General features: G+C 38.4%; 1 protein-coding gene across 1 annotated transcript in view; it reads left to right on the top strand.

The window, feature by feature from the left end:
* PXDNL (peroxidasin like) overlaps positions 1-13,432 on the top strand; it is a 409,080-nt gene that overhangs the window by 40,505 nt on the left and 355,143 nt on the right. The window contains exon 2 of the mRNA XM_033203626.1: positions 2,600-2,671. The gene's annotated coding sequence lies outside the window, so the exon portion shown is untranslated. The remainder of the gene's footprint in view (positions 1-2,599; positions 2,672-13,432) is intronic.

The raw sequence follows: 13,432 nt of genomic DNA, 5'->3' as shown, positions 1-13,432 counted from the left end.
TTTTTTAAATTTAAAAGCACAAAATATTTTAAATTTGCTCATATATTAGGTTTATTTTCATATATAGACAGTTTTTGACTTACAATGGTGCAACTTATGATTTTTGACTTTACCATGTTGTTAAATGGTTGCAATTTTGATGCAATGTACAATAGTGAGTAAACTGCATGAGATAGTCAACATTTATTATAAAATAGGGTATGTGTTAGATAATTTTGCCCAACTGCAGGCTAATGCAAGTGTTCTGAGCATGTTTAAGGTAGGCTAGGCTAAGCTATGATGTTGGTAGTTCAGTTGTATTAAATGCATTTTTGACTTGCAATGTTTTCAACTTACAGTGGATTTATAAGGACATAACCCCATCAAAAGTCGAGAAGTATCTGTATGTGTTTACATTTCATCTTGTACTTATCCACATACATAGAAATGTATGTCTGAAGAGGAGTGTCAAATACATGAGTGGTTACATCTGGTGTGGGAGGCAAAGCTAAAATTAAGATGGTGCTTAAAAGATGTTCATTTTATCTACAATGTGTTTTTATATATAATTTACGTAGTAAAAATACACACGTAAAATTATGAGTCGAAGCAACTATATCAAGGTGTAAATATTAACAGTAGTTAATTCTGGATGTAGACAGTAAGGATTATTATTTTCTCATTTGTACTTTTCTGAATTTTTCAGAAATGTCAAAGCCTAAAATAAGGAAAATGGTTTATCTTTTTATATTTGCTTCCTTCTTGTATTGTTGAAATCCCATTTTGGGAGAATTATTAGGACTATTGTTTAATACAAGAGGAAAGTCCATTCTATAACTATTAATTTTTAGCTTCTGTTTTAAGAGAAACCAGTGGTTTCCAGGGTATTTGGGTCTATATAACTTAATGTCTTATATGTTTATAGGGAGGATCTCATATAACTTACAGTTTCTTTTACCAATAGAGTATAGACATACTAAACAGCAATGCATGATACATACGCAGTGCGTTCCATTTAGCAAGCAGGTATAGTCACTGAGTTATTTAATAACTTTAACTGAAAATAATAGCTCCTATAAAATTTTGCTCATTTTGGCAAAGTCTAGAGAAAGATAAAGTGATAGATGATAGATTTTAAAGTACTCTTATAAAGTTTTGTAAGTCAAGTATTCTAAGATAGAACAACTTTTTATGGTGGTAAAGAGTTTTGTTTTGAGAAATTAATGGAAGGGAAGTAAAGACAGTTTTTTGTTTTCATTTTATTCTGTTACTGCCACTCTAGCATCCTATAACATTTCCCTGATATACTTCTCCTTGGTCCTAACATTCCCAAGTAAATTACTTCATCTTTGTTCTACACTCCTTGCATTAGAGACAGAAATTCAGCTCAAATTAGTTTATCAAAATGACAGTTCCTGGTGTCATGGATCTGGAAAGTCAAGGAGTAAATTTGGTCTCAGGCAATCCTGGGTCCAGGGTTTTGTTTCTTTCATTTGCTATTTTGACCCTATGTGTTTCCTGGGCTTTATTCCCAGGCTGGCGCTTTCTAGTGTGAACAATATGAGTTAGTGGCCCTAGATGCTCATTCTCCTTAGAGCTCTGAACCCCAGAGACAGAACATGACTGTTTTATTCAGCAGCCACGTCAATGCTTAAAAACACCTCCAGCTGGCCTTGCTTGGGTCATATGTCCCCCATGGAAGAAACAGTATGTCCATGGAGATGCTGCCCCCAGTTAACCACCCTGTTCTGGGCAGGAAGAGGCCCCTGCTTGACGTCTTTACCATAATGACATGGAGTGGGGAGACTCATTCTCCAACTGATAGAGGGGCTCTAGGCAGAGCAGTCCCTAAGCCTTTGAAGTGTGCGTGGCATTTGTTTGATCCTCTGTTGCATCACAAACACTATACATCCTAGTCCTGTAATAACTTGCTTGTCATCCCCCCACTGAACTATCTGGCTCAGTAGCAGGGATCCTATCTTGCTTATCTTTGCATCCTTATTACTTAACATGATAGGTGGCACGTAGCTAACATTCAATTATTCACATGCTGAATAAAAAAGATGTGAATTCATGAAAGAGAATGTTGGTTGTGGAGTAACGTCTCTCTCAAACTAATTCTTCTGTTGATTTAATACTTCATAGAAGGCCATTGTATTCCTGTACTGTGAAGAAAAATTGAGTAATTAATAATTTTAGGTAAATTCAAACAGTGGTATTGAGTTGAGTCGATATGTGACATCTAATACATCAATTATTTTCCAAACTAAATGTACTCAATTGACATGCTGCCATGTATAGAATTTGTTTTACTGGCATACAAATAAAATCTAAAATCAATGGTGTAACTGTCTTTAACGCTTTGCAGAGCTCTATAAGTAGCCACATTTGTCTGGCATCCTGTGACAAGCATATGGCCCCAGAGATGCAAAATTTTCTATAAACAGTGCACCTCCCTAATGATTAGCGTATGATGTGCACTAGTTCTATCTTAATTATATTTAGTCCTTTAGTACTGTATGTTTGATCATAAAAGGAAATTTAACTTTCAAGCTTCTGGAAATAATGGCGGAACACAGTCAACATATTGTAATCGTTCTTCACCTTTTTATGTTCCCAGAGACTTGAGGTTTAATAGAATAAGAGAAATTCCAGGGAGCGCCTTCAAGAAACTCAAGAATTTGAACACTCTGTGAGTACTTATTGCTTATATGTAAGGTTCCTAAAATTATTTGCTGGTTGGATTGCAATTTACCATGAAAGTCATTCTGAGTGTCAAGAACAGCTAGTAGAAGAATGACACCTTGTAAATGTCTTATAACTGGGAAAATTCTGCTGCTTCTTTACACTGCCTACATTTTTATAACCTTTTGAACATGGAAGAGATTCTTATTTATCCAATTTATTTGTTTTCTATTGGTTTAGAAAAACTTCATAAGAGGAAGAAATACAGAGAAGGAGGGGTTAAATAACTTGTCTATGAGTCCCATGGCAAGAAAGCAACAGAAATGAAATTAAAATTCACAACTTCCTAACTGCAAAGTGCATGCTCTACTCAGTATGCTATTAGGCCTTCTTATTTGTGATACTCTAAAACAAAGAAAAACTTTGGAATCATGTAGAGATGCTGTTTTATGATAGTTTTAAATGAAAAAACATATCACATAGAGAAAAAAATGACAACTTTAGGGCTAAGCACCGATAAACGTTTCCAAGTTAAAAGGCATTTATTTTATTCACTCAACAGTATCTTTTATCTATTGTGGGCTACCAGTTGGCTGGTTTTCTATTTGGATCCAAATGCACATGCCCCTGCTATGATAGAACTGATGGTCTGACATTGTGGGGCAGTCAGGTAGCCAACACCCAACTGTAATATGTCTGTAATAAAAAAACCTCTATGTATAGTAAGTGCTACAAGGAGAAGAGACCTATGAGAAGTGACGACCGGAGGTTCAATGTGTAAAATCTTCCTGTGCTGCATTTAGATTAATCCACTGAGTGAACACGCTGAGAGTTAAGAATGTTCAGTGAGGCTAGACCCATGTGGGAGTGTTTGTCTTCTTGTCATAATATTCTCATGATAGAGTTAGCAATTTTATCAACTTGGCGGAACTCACCATATTCAGGTCAAGCTAGCCCTTCTAACTTTAGAGCTGAGATCATAACTTTACACTTGTGTTTCTCCCATCTGGTTTCTTTCCAGTAACTGATGCCGGAACACACATATTTTTATCACAGTATCTCTGTTTGGGATGATGTAAGAATATAAGAAAGTAAGGACTGCAGGGTTTATTCTTTGTTTTAAAATAAAGCAATGATTATCAAAGTGCAATTACAAAAACATTTCCTGGAGTGCCTGTGGACATGCAAATTCCCGGCCCTCTTCCCCAGGGATCCTAATTTAGGACTTCTCAGGATGGGCCCAAAGATCTGCATTTGATTATTATCGTTTTTTTCTTTGAGACAGAGCCTTGCTCTGTTGCCCAGGCTGGAGTGCAGTGGCTCAATCTTGGCTCACTGCAACCTCCGCCTCCCAGGTTCAAGCAATTCTCCTGCCTCAGCCTTCTGAGTTGCTGGGATTACAGGTGCCTGCCACCACACCCGGCTAATTTTTGTATTTTTAATAGAGACGGGGTTTTGCCATGTTGGCCAGGATGGTCTCAATCTGCTGACCTCGTGATCCACCCGCCTTGGCCTCCCAAAGTGTTGAAATTACAATCATGAGACACCGGGCCCAGTCTATTGAGTATCTTCTAATGAGTATTTCTGGGGTGTCCAATAGTTGAATAGCACCATCAATGAAGCCTTTCATCACTGTCTACTGAAACATGTATATGATAGATAACCAAATATTTTATTCATTAAATGGTGAATATGATAAAATGTTTTCAAATATTTTCATTAGAGATAGTTGCCATTTAAAAAATTCGAGGAGTGTGACAAACTGATAAAATCTATTGGGGTTTGGCCACATTTTGGAGTTACAGTACACAATTACTGATGAACATTAATTATTGATGAACAATCCACCTCTTCACTTGGCAGAAACCATGGATAATATTAATTTGTTTCTAAATATTTTTTATTAGAAAACCATAATGGAATAGTAATTATGCTGTTAGTTGTAAGCCTCATTTTATACCAGTTGCTTTATATACATTATCTATATTCCTTTCTCTCATGCTTTGTGGTAGGTGTTACTATGTTCATTTTATAGATGAGGAAATTGAGGTTCCTGGCTGTAACGTAATTTACCCAAATTGAGGCAGATAGAAAGGATCAGAGTCAGGGTTCCACACAGTTTGAACTGTTAACTGCTGGGCTATATGGTTTCTCATGATAGCATTCAGAAGAGTACTTCCCTGGAATACAGATGGTAGATCATTTAAACAGTAAGTTGTGTGTACATGTGGTTGGTGTGTGTGTGTTTGTGTGTGTGTGAGAGAGAGGGTCAGAGAGAGAAGGAGAGAGAGATTTCTGTCTAGAAATTGAGTTAAGCAATGAGACACCACTCCTGAGACTTGAGAGGAATTTCTGTTAGACTAGTTAAGTGAAGACCCAAAGGTCTTTACTAATTTATTGTAAAAGCAAAAGAAATAAGGACATATTTTTTAAAAATAAAGTTAAAATTTTCATGAAGAATATACAAATTTTGACCATATGGCTCTTATACCAACATAGCATCACAAAGCAAAATCAAGCATCTGGTGATTCTATTTCCTTGGGTTGCCTTTATAGTAAATTGCATAGAAACTCCACTGTTTTCTTACAATTTAGAAAAATGCCAACCACATTGCTTCTATATTGTAAAAGGGTTTTCTCAAAAAGAGTTGGCATTTTTGTATTAAACAGAGCTTGCTAAGAGGTTTACTTAATAAAAAATCTGGAAATGTTATGTATTGCTGGAGCGTAAGTGCTAGAGGGTAAGATCAAGGATATGTTATCAGACCCTGAATTTCACCCGCTGCAGCACAGCGAAGTGGTGCCTGGCAGAGCTCTGTGACTTGCCAGGGTGCCTCCGCCTTCCAGTTTCTGGATGAAACTGATAAGAGTAATACATTTGGGAAACAGGCTCCAATTCAATTGTGGACAACACAATTATGCTTATAAAAAAGCTGATTGAGCCCTAGAGGAACAGCAATAGCTAATAAATGCCCAGGACAAAAGGTTAGACTATACCACAAAAATAAAATAAATGCATGCCACTATTTAAATAGCAGCAACAGAAATACGAAGATCTGATTCTAGGACTGACACACCTCACTCATCTGCATTCTGGAAGGAAGGCAAGGTGAAAAGAACCTTGAGAAGAATGTCAAATGGGAGGAGCTGGGGGGGTATTTCTGGTCCTTCCAATTGTTTTGTGAAGTGTAGCAAGTTATTTAACTCCTTAAACCTTAAGTTTACTAACGTTTCCTCTGACGTTTTATTTTGAAAATTTCAAAGCTACCCAAATCTCAAAAGAAGGGCATGATAATTGCTGTGTATCTTTTACCTAAATTCACCAGTTAACATTTTGCCACATTCACGTTTCTCTCTCTCCCCACACTCATCTATGTCTGTTTATTCTAATCTGGCCGAATCTCTTCCAAATACATATGCTACGCTTTATTCCTAGGTAAGACATATAGCTATAGATGCAGTACGTAGAATGTTTAAATAAGTATCACATATAGTTAGTTAATGTATGTATTAATATTATTGTTAAATGGCGTTAAATTATATGTTCTATTTATTTCATGATAGTAGATAAAATGCAATTGATTTTTGTATACTGATATTGTCTCTAGTGACCTTACTAAATTAAACCACACTAATTCTACTCATTTGCTTATATCCTTTGGATTTTTGTAAGTACACTATCATGTCTGGAAATAAAAAGTTTTCTTTTCCAGTCTGTATATAGTCTCAGGGGACAGCACGTGATATTAGTGGTAGTTTTTTGTGTAAAGCTTGTATTGAGAAGATAGTGGCATATGATGAGCTAGTGATCGATTTGTGACAAAACCACCGATGAGTTAGGTCATTTTGTCTTTGCTCTTACCGAATTCAAAAATAAATGCATTATTCTCACTTTTGCTGTTCAACAATCAACCTTATCACTAGTGGCTAATAGACTAATTTATCTCCACAAATTTGGCACTGCAGCATAAATTGCACTGAACTTCACCAACATTGAGACCAATTCTTCTGCCTATTGACCCGATCTGATCCTAGATGTAGTTCTCTTAGGGCAATTTCCACAAGCAATAGGGCCTGAGCACTGAATATAGTGCTAGCTTATTGGAAGATGGTCTTGGTAAGGCAATGTAAAAAGGACTCTGGCTGATCTTTTCCTAATACATTTCTCTTATTATCCTACAAAACAAAATCACAACATCAGGAGAATCAAACCAAGTTAAATGGTCTTGTCTATTTTTCAAAATTTATTGTCGATCATGGCAGAAACAGTATGGGTGGCTATAGAGTGAATGAGAAGAATCAGGGCAGATCAGAGTAAACTTCCAATTAGTAAATAGTTGACTTTAAAATCTACTGGAAGACTTATTTGTTTATTTATTTTTATCTATGCCTGTACATTGTTAAATTTTGAGTATTACTCTTAATCTCTTGACTTTGTCACTATTTTGCTCTATACAATAAAGGAGCATTTAAGACACAGTACTCCTATGGAATCAATTCAAAGGTGAATAACTGGATTTTTTTATTTTTGAGACAAAGTCTCTCTCTGTTGTTGAGGCTGGAGTACAGTAGTGGATCTCAGTTCACTACAACCTCTGCCTCGGGGGTTTAAGCAATTCTCCTGCCTCAGCCTCCCAACTAGCTGGGATTACAGGCATGCACTACCACGCCTAGCCAATTATTTGTATTTTTAGTAGAGATGAGGTTTTACCATGTTGGCCAGGCTGGTCTCAAACTCCTGACCTCAGGTGATCCACCTGCCTCGGCCTCCCAAAGTGCTGAGAGTACAGGCATGAACCACCATGCCTGGCCTGGATTTTCATTGTCCAAAGAATGTTTCATCTGTGAAACAGATCAATAATGAGAATTTTTCTAAAGTCAATAAAATGTTTAATCAAAAATAAAAAGTTACATAAATACATAATTAAAAAGAAAGAAATAGCATTAATGTATGCACAATTTGCAATACTAAATATATTGCAGACTCCCCCCCGACTAGAAATATAAAATTAAAAATTATAAAAGGATTTTCTCTTTCTTGTAAACATGTTATATGTGAGGTGTTGTGGTAGGTGCTTTACAATGACTAAATATGTGACCTTGAGTAAATTGTTTTACTCCTTGGATCACAGTTTCTTCACCTACAAAGCTAAGAGATTATGTCTTCTTGTAATAAATGTTTACCGAATTTCCAAAAGAATAAAAGATGCAGCTATAGGCAAGATTCAAAAGGAAAGTTGTTATAATTACAGGTTAAAAAACACAGTATGTTTAATGGGAAAGTTTCAAGTCTCATAACAGGTGTGTTATTTGCCGACTTTCCTCTTTCAAGTTCAAAAGGCTGTTTTCAGATTCATGAGAAAATGACAATTAAACCAAGGCTGGGGTCTGTGTTGGTACTGAAACTACAGCTGTTTTTTCCCTTGAGCGTGTCTTGTCTGAAGGGCTGATGGCACAGTTACCAGCCAAAGAGGTTTCTCTTTTCTTAAAGCATGCTGTTTGACATGGAAATTTTACTAGTTTTTCTTTAAAAATCCCTTAAAAGTGAATGATGAAATGTTTGCACCCATATTAATTATTTCATCCTCTTATTCATTGTTCTTCACGTAGGTGTCCTGTTAGTAGAAGAAAAAGGAAAGTATGTAAGTAGGAAATGTATGAGCACTAAATCAAATTTGGAATTTCTACCCCTTTGTAATTTTTTATTATGTTGTTTAAAAGTGATTTTTGACATAGTTTTTAAGCATAGTAAAACATTTTAGTAAAAACACATGAAATCACTATAACAGTGTAAGTATAAACATAATGATAGCTTTCAGAATCGTCTACCTGGGTGAGAGCTCGAGTTCTGACTTTCATTAGCTGTATGATATTAGTTTCCATATCTATAAAAGAGGATAATCATAGCTCATATAATTAATGTAATGATTAAACAAAATAATACATGTAAAATATAGTGTGAGGATGCAAAGAAGCTCTATTAATTTTCCAGGGCTGCTGTAAAAAAAATCACCAAAGCCTTGGTGTCTTAAACTAAAAGAAATGGATTCTCTCACAATTCTAGAGACCAGAAGCCTGAAATGAAGGTGTGAGCAGGATTGTCTGCCCTCCAGAGGCTCTGGGAGAGAAACTTCTCCTTGCCTCTTTTAGCATCCAGGGCCTGCTGGCATTGTTTGGTGTTTCTTGCCTTGAGGCCACATCCCTCCAATCTCTGCCTCTATCTCTTGCTAAGAATTGCTTTCTATTCAGTGTCTGTAGAGTCTCTTGCTTACATGGATAGTTGTGGTTGGATTAAGGGCCTACTCTGAATAATCCCTTGTTTTCAAGATCCTTAATTTAATCATATCCCTGAAGATTCCTTTTCCTTGTCAGATAAAATTTACAGATTCCAGGAAGTACAACCTGACATTTTTGGGTGGCCGTTATTCAGCCTACCACAGAAAGGTAAAAGTTTATTATCATTAGTTATGATTGGTGGTGGTAGCAATTGTAGCAATAAGAGTAATCATAGTAGTTGTACTGTAAGAGTAACATATATTTAGACACCCTAATTTTGAGTTTCAAAAAGAAGAATAAGGCATTAAAATATCTATACTTTATGTGACTTTGGAAACTAACATCATAAAAGGAAACATTATATGAAGCCCAAGACATCATATCATCTAAGAATCAAATATTCAATATTTTACAGTGCTCTTCTTGATACTAAAAAATAGGCAAAAAAGAAAAAGAAAAAAACCCCATGAAGCACTATCATGATCCTTATTTTATAGCGTAGGACACTGATGCACAGAGAAGTCTGCTAACTTTGTCAGTCTTGCAGAAAAATGCAGTGGTAGATCTTTCCTTGACACAGTGGCTCTGGCTACAAAGTTCATGCTCCTAGATAGTCTGTAATACTGTCCCTCATATACTACCGTCTCTATGTGATTTCGGGAAATTTTAACTTCTGCATTGTAAAATGATGACTCACATTTTTCTACATTATGCAAATATAGAACCTGCTGTATTTTCCAAATGGCTTGCACAGTGCTCAGTGGAACGGTTTAGTTTTTTTCTGCCTCATTTTGGGGAACGCCCAGAACACACAGGTGAAGCTTTAGCGGCACAATTACCATCACTCACCTTCTCTGAGAAGTTCTCTTCACCTTCATTTCCCCCTTGGTCTAACTTCTTGTCATGTGTTGGTATTTTGATACTGGCCAGAAATCGAGAGAGAAATTTCTGGGGTGGATGCCAGGAAAACTTGGCTTATAAAAACTCTCTGATAGGCACATCCCAGATATTTCTTGGCTCTAAGGTGTGGGCTTTACTAATTGGGCCATGAAGTCTCCTTAGAGACTTCTTATGATTTTCCTTTGCCTCAATTTATGTTACTCTGAATTTATAGACCCTGTATAAGGGATGATACATCCTGGTTTCCAAAAGAAAGCTCCAAAATGGTGAAAACACCCAAGAGCATACATTTCTCTTAGAAGCACGTTGTATCCTTTTTACAGAGTATTTATGTACTGAAGTACCAGTAGTAATAGACATTTGCACTCCCAGGCCATCGGCTCTCTCTTCACTCCTGCTGCATTGAATAAAAACCATCCTGGCCCCTTTCCACAACCACCTGTGCCCTAGATCACTTCCTTTCTCTCTCAGGCAGTGGCAGATTCTTGTGATTGTCCCCTATCTCTCCTAATCATCAGTTTGTCATTTTCTTTTGTACTTTTCACACAAACATACTGACATTTAATAATTTCTGTAACATGAAGAAATAACTTCCTTTGATCTGACATCTCTCTCCCTCTCTCTTGCTATCTCCCTATTTTCCTGCTCCCCTTAGGAGCAAGGCTCCTAGAAGTGTTGTTATTTCTCCTTCTATCTGTGTGCTTTCCTCCCTTCCTCTCTTAAACCTGCCCGGCTCAGTCTGGAGCACCACCACACACTGAAAGGCCGTCTCCCAGGTAAACGTCAACCGCCATGGGTGCCCCATCCCATGGGTATTCTTCAGTGCTTGTTTTGCTTACCCAATCAGTAATATCTGAAACAGGGGTCAACTCCTCCTTTTTGAAATATTTTCCTTAATTGCACTTTGTGTTATCACTTGCATTAGTTGGCTACGGCTATCATAACAAAATGCCACAGACCAGGTGGCTTTAAAAACAGAAATGTGTTTTCTCACAGTCCTGGAGTATGGAAGTCCAAGATCATGGTGCCAGCAGGTCTGGTTTCTCCTGAGGCCTCTCTCCTTGGCATGTAGATGTCATCTCTCCCTGCATCCTCACTGGTCTTTTCTCTGCACGTAAGATATCCTGCTGTCTCTTCCTCTCCTTATGAGGACACAAGTGTTACTTGATCAGGACCCTGTCCTTAAGACTTCACTTAACATTAATTCCTTCTTGAGGGGCCCTACCTGCAAATTTAGTCACATGAGGGGTTAGGGCATCAACATACATATTTCGGGAAACACAGTGCATCCCATAATACAGCCCTTTCCTTGGTATCCTCCTAACTCATCGCAAGGCTCTTGTTTTCCTTTCCCTCTGTCTTTCCTCTTCTCAGTCTTTATGCTGCAGTGCCTCACAGCTCAGCACGCAGCCCTTTCCTTACGCTCCCCTTCGAGGTGAGCATGTCCAGCACCATGGTTTTAAACACTGGACCCTCCACATTTATGTTTTCTTTTTTTTTTTTTTTTTTGAGACGGAGTCTCGCTCTATCACCCAGGCTGGAGTGCAGTGGCCTGATCTCAGCTCACTGCAAGCTCCGCCTCCCGGGTTTACGCCATTCTCCTGCTTCAGCCTCCCGAGTAGCTGGGACTACAGGCGCCCGCCACCTCGCCCGGCTAGTGTTTTTGTATTTTTTAGTAGAGATGGGGTTTCACCGTGTTAGCCAGGATGGTCTCGATCTCCTGACCTCGTGATCCACCCGTCTCGGCCTCCCAAAGTGCTGGGATTACAGGCTTGAGCCACCGCGCCCGGCCACATTTGTGTTTTCACTATGACTTTGAACTTCAATTTCATGTAACTGTCTGCACAACATCTGCGGCTTGTCAGCATCCCGAGCTCAGTATTTATAAAATCAAACTTTTGATTCATATATTTTACCAAATATGCTCGTCCTGTAAATTTCTCCATTTCAGGCTGTGTTACTTTTATTCTATCAGGTGGCCTGTAATGTTAAAGTCATTCTAATCTCCTCTCTTTACCTCAAACCCTACATCTATCAGCAAATCCACTTCGTTCTATCTTTAAATATACTTTAAATCTGATCTGTTCACCACCTCAGTGCTATCAGCAGTCATCTGGCTTCACTGCCTTTCACCTAAAGCCAAAGCTAATTAAATGGTCTCCCTGCCTCTTTTTACCTGCTCCTCAAGCAGCCGTGTGATCCTCTAAATAGATGTTATATCATCTCAATCATCTGCTCAACAGCATCCGTTGATGGTATGATGGTTAATTTTAAATTAATTAGATTGCAGGATGCCCAGTTATGTGATTAGACATGATTTCTGAGTGTGTCTGTGAGGGCGTTTCTGGAAGAGCTAAGCATGAATTGGTGGCCTGAGGACAGCAGATGGCCGTCCCCAGTGTGGGTGGGTGCTATCCTATCCACTGAAGGCCTGCATAGAACAAAAAAATCAGAGGGAGGAGGAATTTGCACTCTGCCTGAATGCTGAGCTGGGACATCCATCTTTTGCCCATGGCTCTCCTGGCTCTCAGGACTTCAAAACTGGAATCTGTACCATCAGCCGGCCAGCTCTCAGGCCTTCAAACTGTACCACAGGCTTTCCTGGGTCTTCAGCTTGCAGAGGGCAGATCATGGGACTTCTCGGCTTCCACAACCATGTGAGGCAATTCCTGTGTAAATCTTCTTTTTTATATCTCCATATGTTTCCTATTGGCTCTGTTTCTCTGGAGAACCCTGACTGATTGAAAAGTCTTCTCTTCCACCTACAGATCCGTGTCCTAGCCATAACCTATGTGGCCCTCTACAATCAGCCTGGGGCACTTCTCTGACATGAGCTCGTAGACTCAGCCCCCTTCACGCTGCTGCTGCTACTATAGGCTTCTATTTTTTAAAAAATATAAATATCGGCCAAGTGCGGTGGCTCATGCCTATAATCCCAGCACTTTGGGAGGCCTAGGTGGGCAGATCATGAGGTCAGGAGATCGAGACTATCCTGGTTAACATGGTGAAACATCATCTCTACTAAAAACACAAAAAATTAGCCAGACGTGGTGGCGGGTGCCTGTAGTCCTAGCTACTTGGGAGGCTGAGGCAGGAGAATGGGGTGAACCTGGGAGGCAGAGCTTTCAATGAGCCGAGATCGCACCACTGTGCTCCAGCCTGGGCGACAGAGTGAGACTCTGTCTCAAAACAAAAACAAAAACAACCCCTCTCTCTCTCTCTCTCTATCAAATGTGCCTTTGCTTCAGGGTTTATATATTTGTCCTGATCTCTACCAAGACTATTAGAGACTGGCATGACTGTCTCCTTCACTTTATTCAGTTCTCTGATTAAATGTGATCTTTTAAAATATTACAATTGTTTTATTTTACTTATTTAACTTTATTTATTCATCTATTTATTTATTTATTTTTTGAGCGCCCACCACTACACCTGGCTAATTTTTTGTATTTTTAGTAGAGACAGGATTTAACTGTGTTAGCTAGGATGGTCTAGATTTCCTGACCTCGTGATCCGCCCACCTCGGCCTCCCAAAGTGCTGGGATTACAGGTGTGAGTCACCGCGCCTGGCCTTAACTTTATTTTTAATTGA

Source organism: Trachypithecus francoisi, unplaced genomic scaffold, assembly GCF_009764315.1.
Source record: "Trachypithecus francoisi isolate TF-2019V2 unplaced genomic scaffold, Tfra_2.0 Lachesis_group7, whole genome shotgun sequence".
Classification (NCBI taxonomy): domain Eukaryota; kingdom Metazoa; phylum Chordata; class Mammalia; order Primates; family Cercopithecidae; genus Trachypithecus; species Trachypithecus francoisi.
This window is presented reverse-complemented; position numbering and strand designations above follow the sequence as displayed.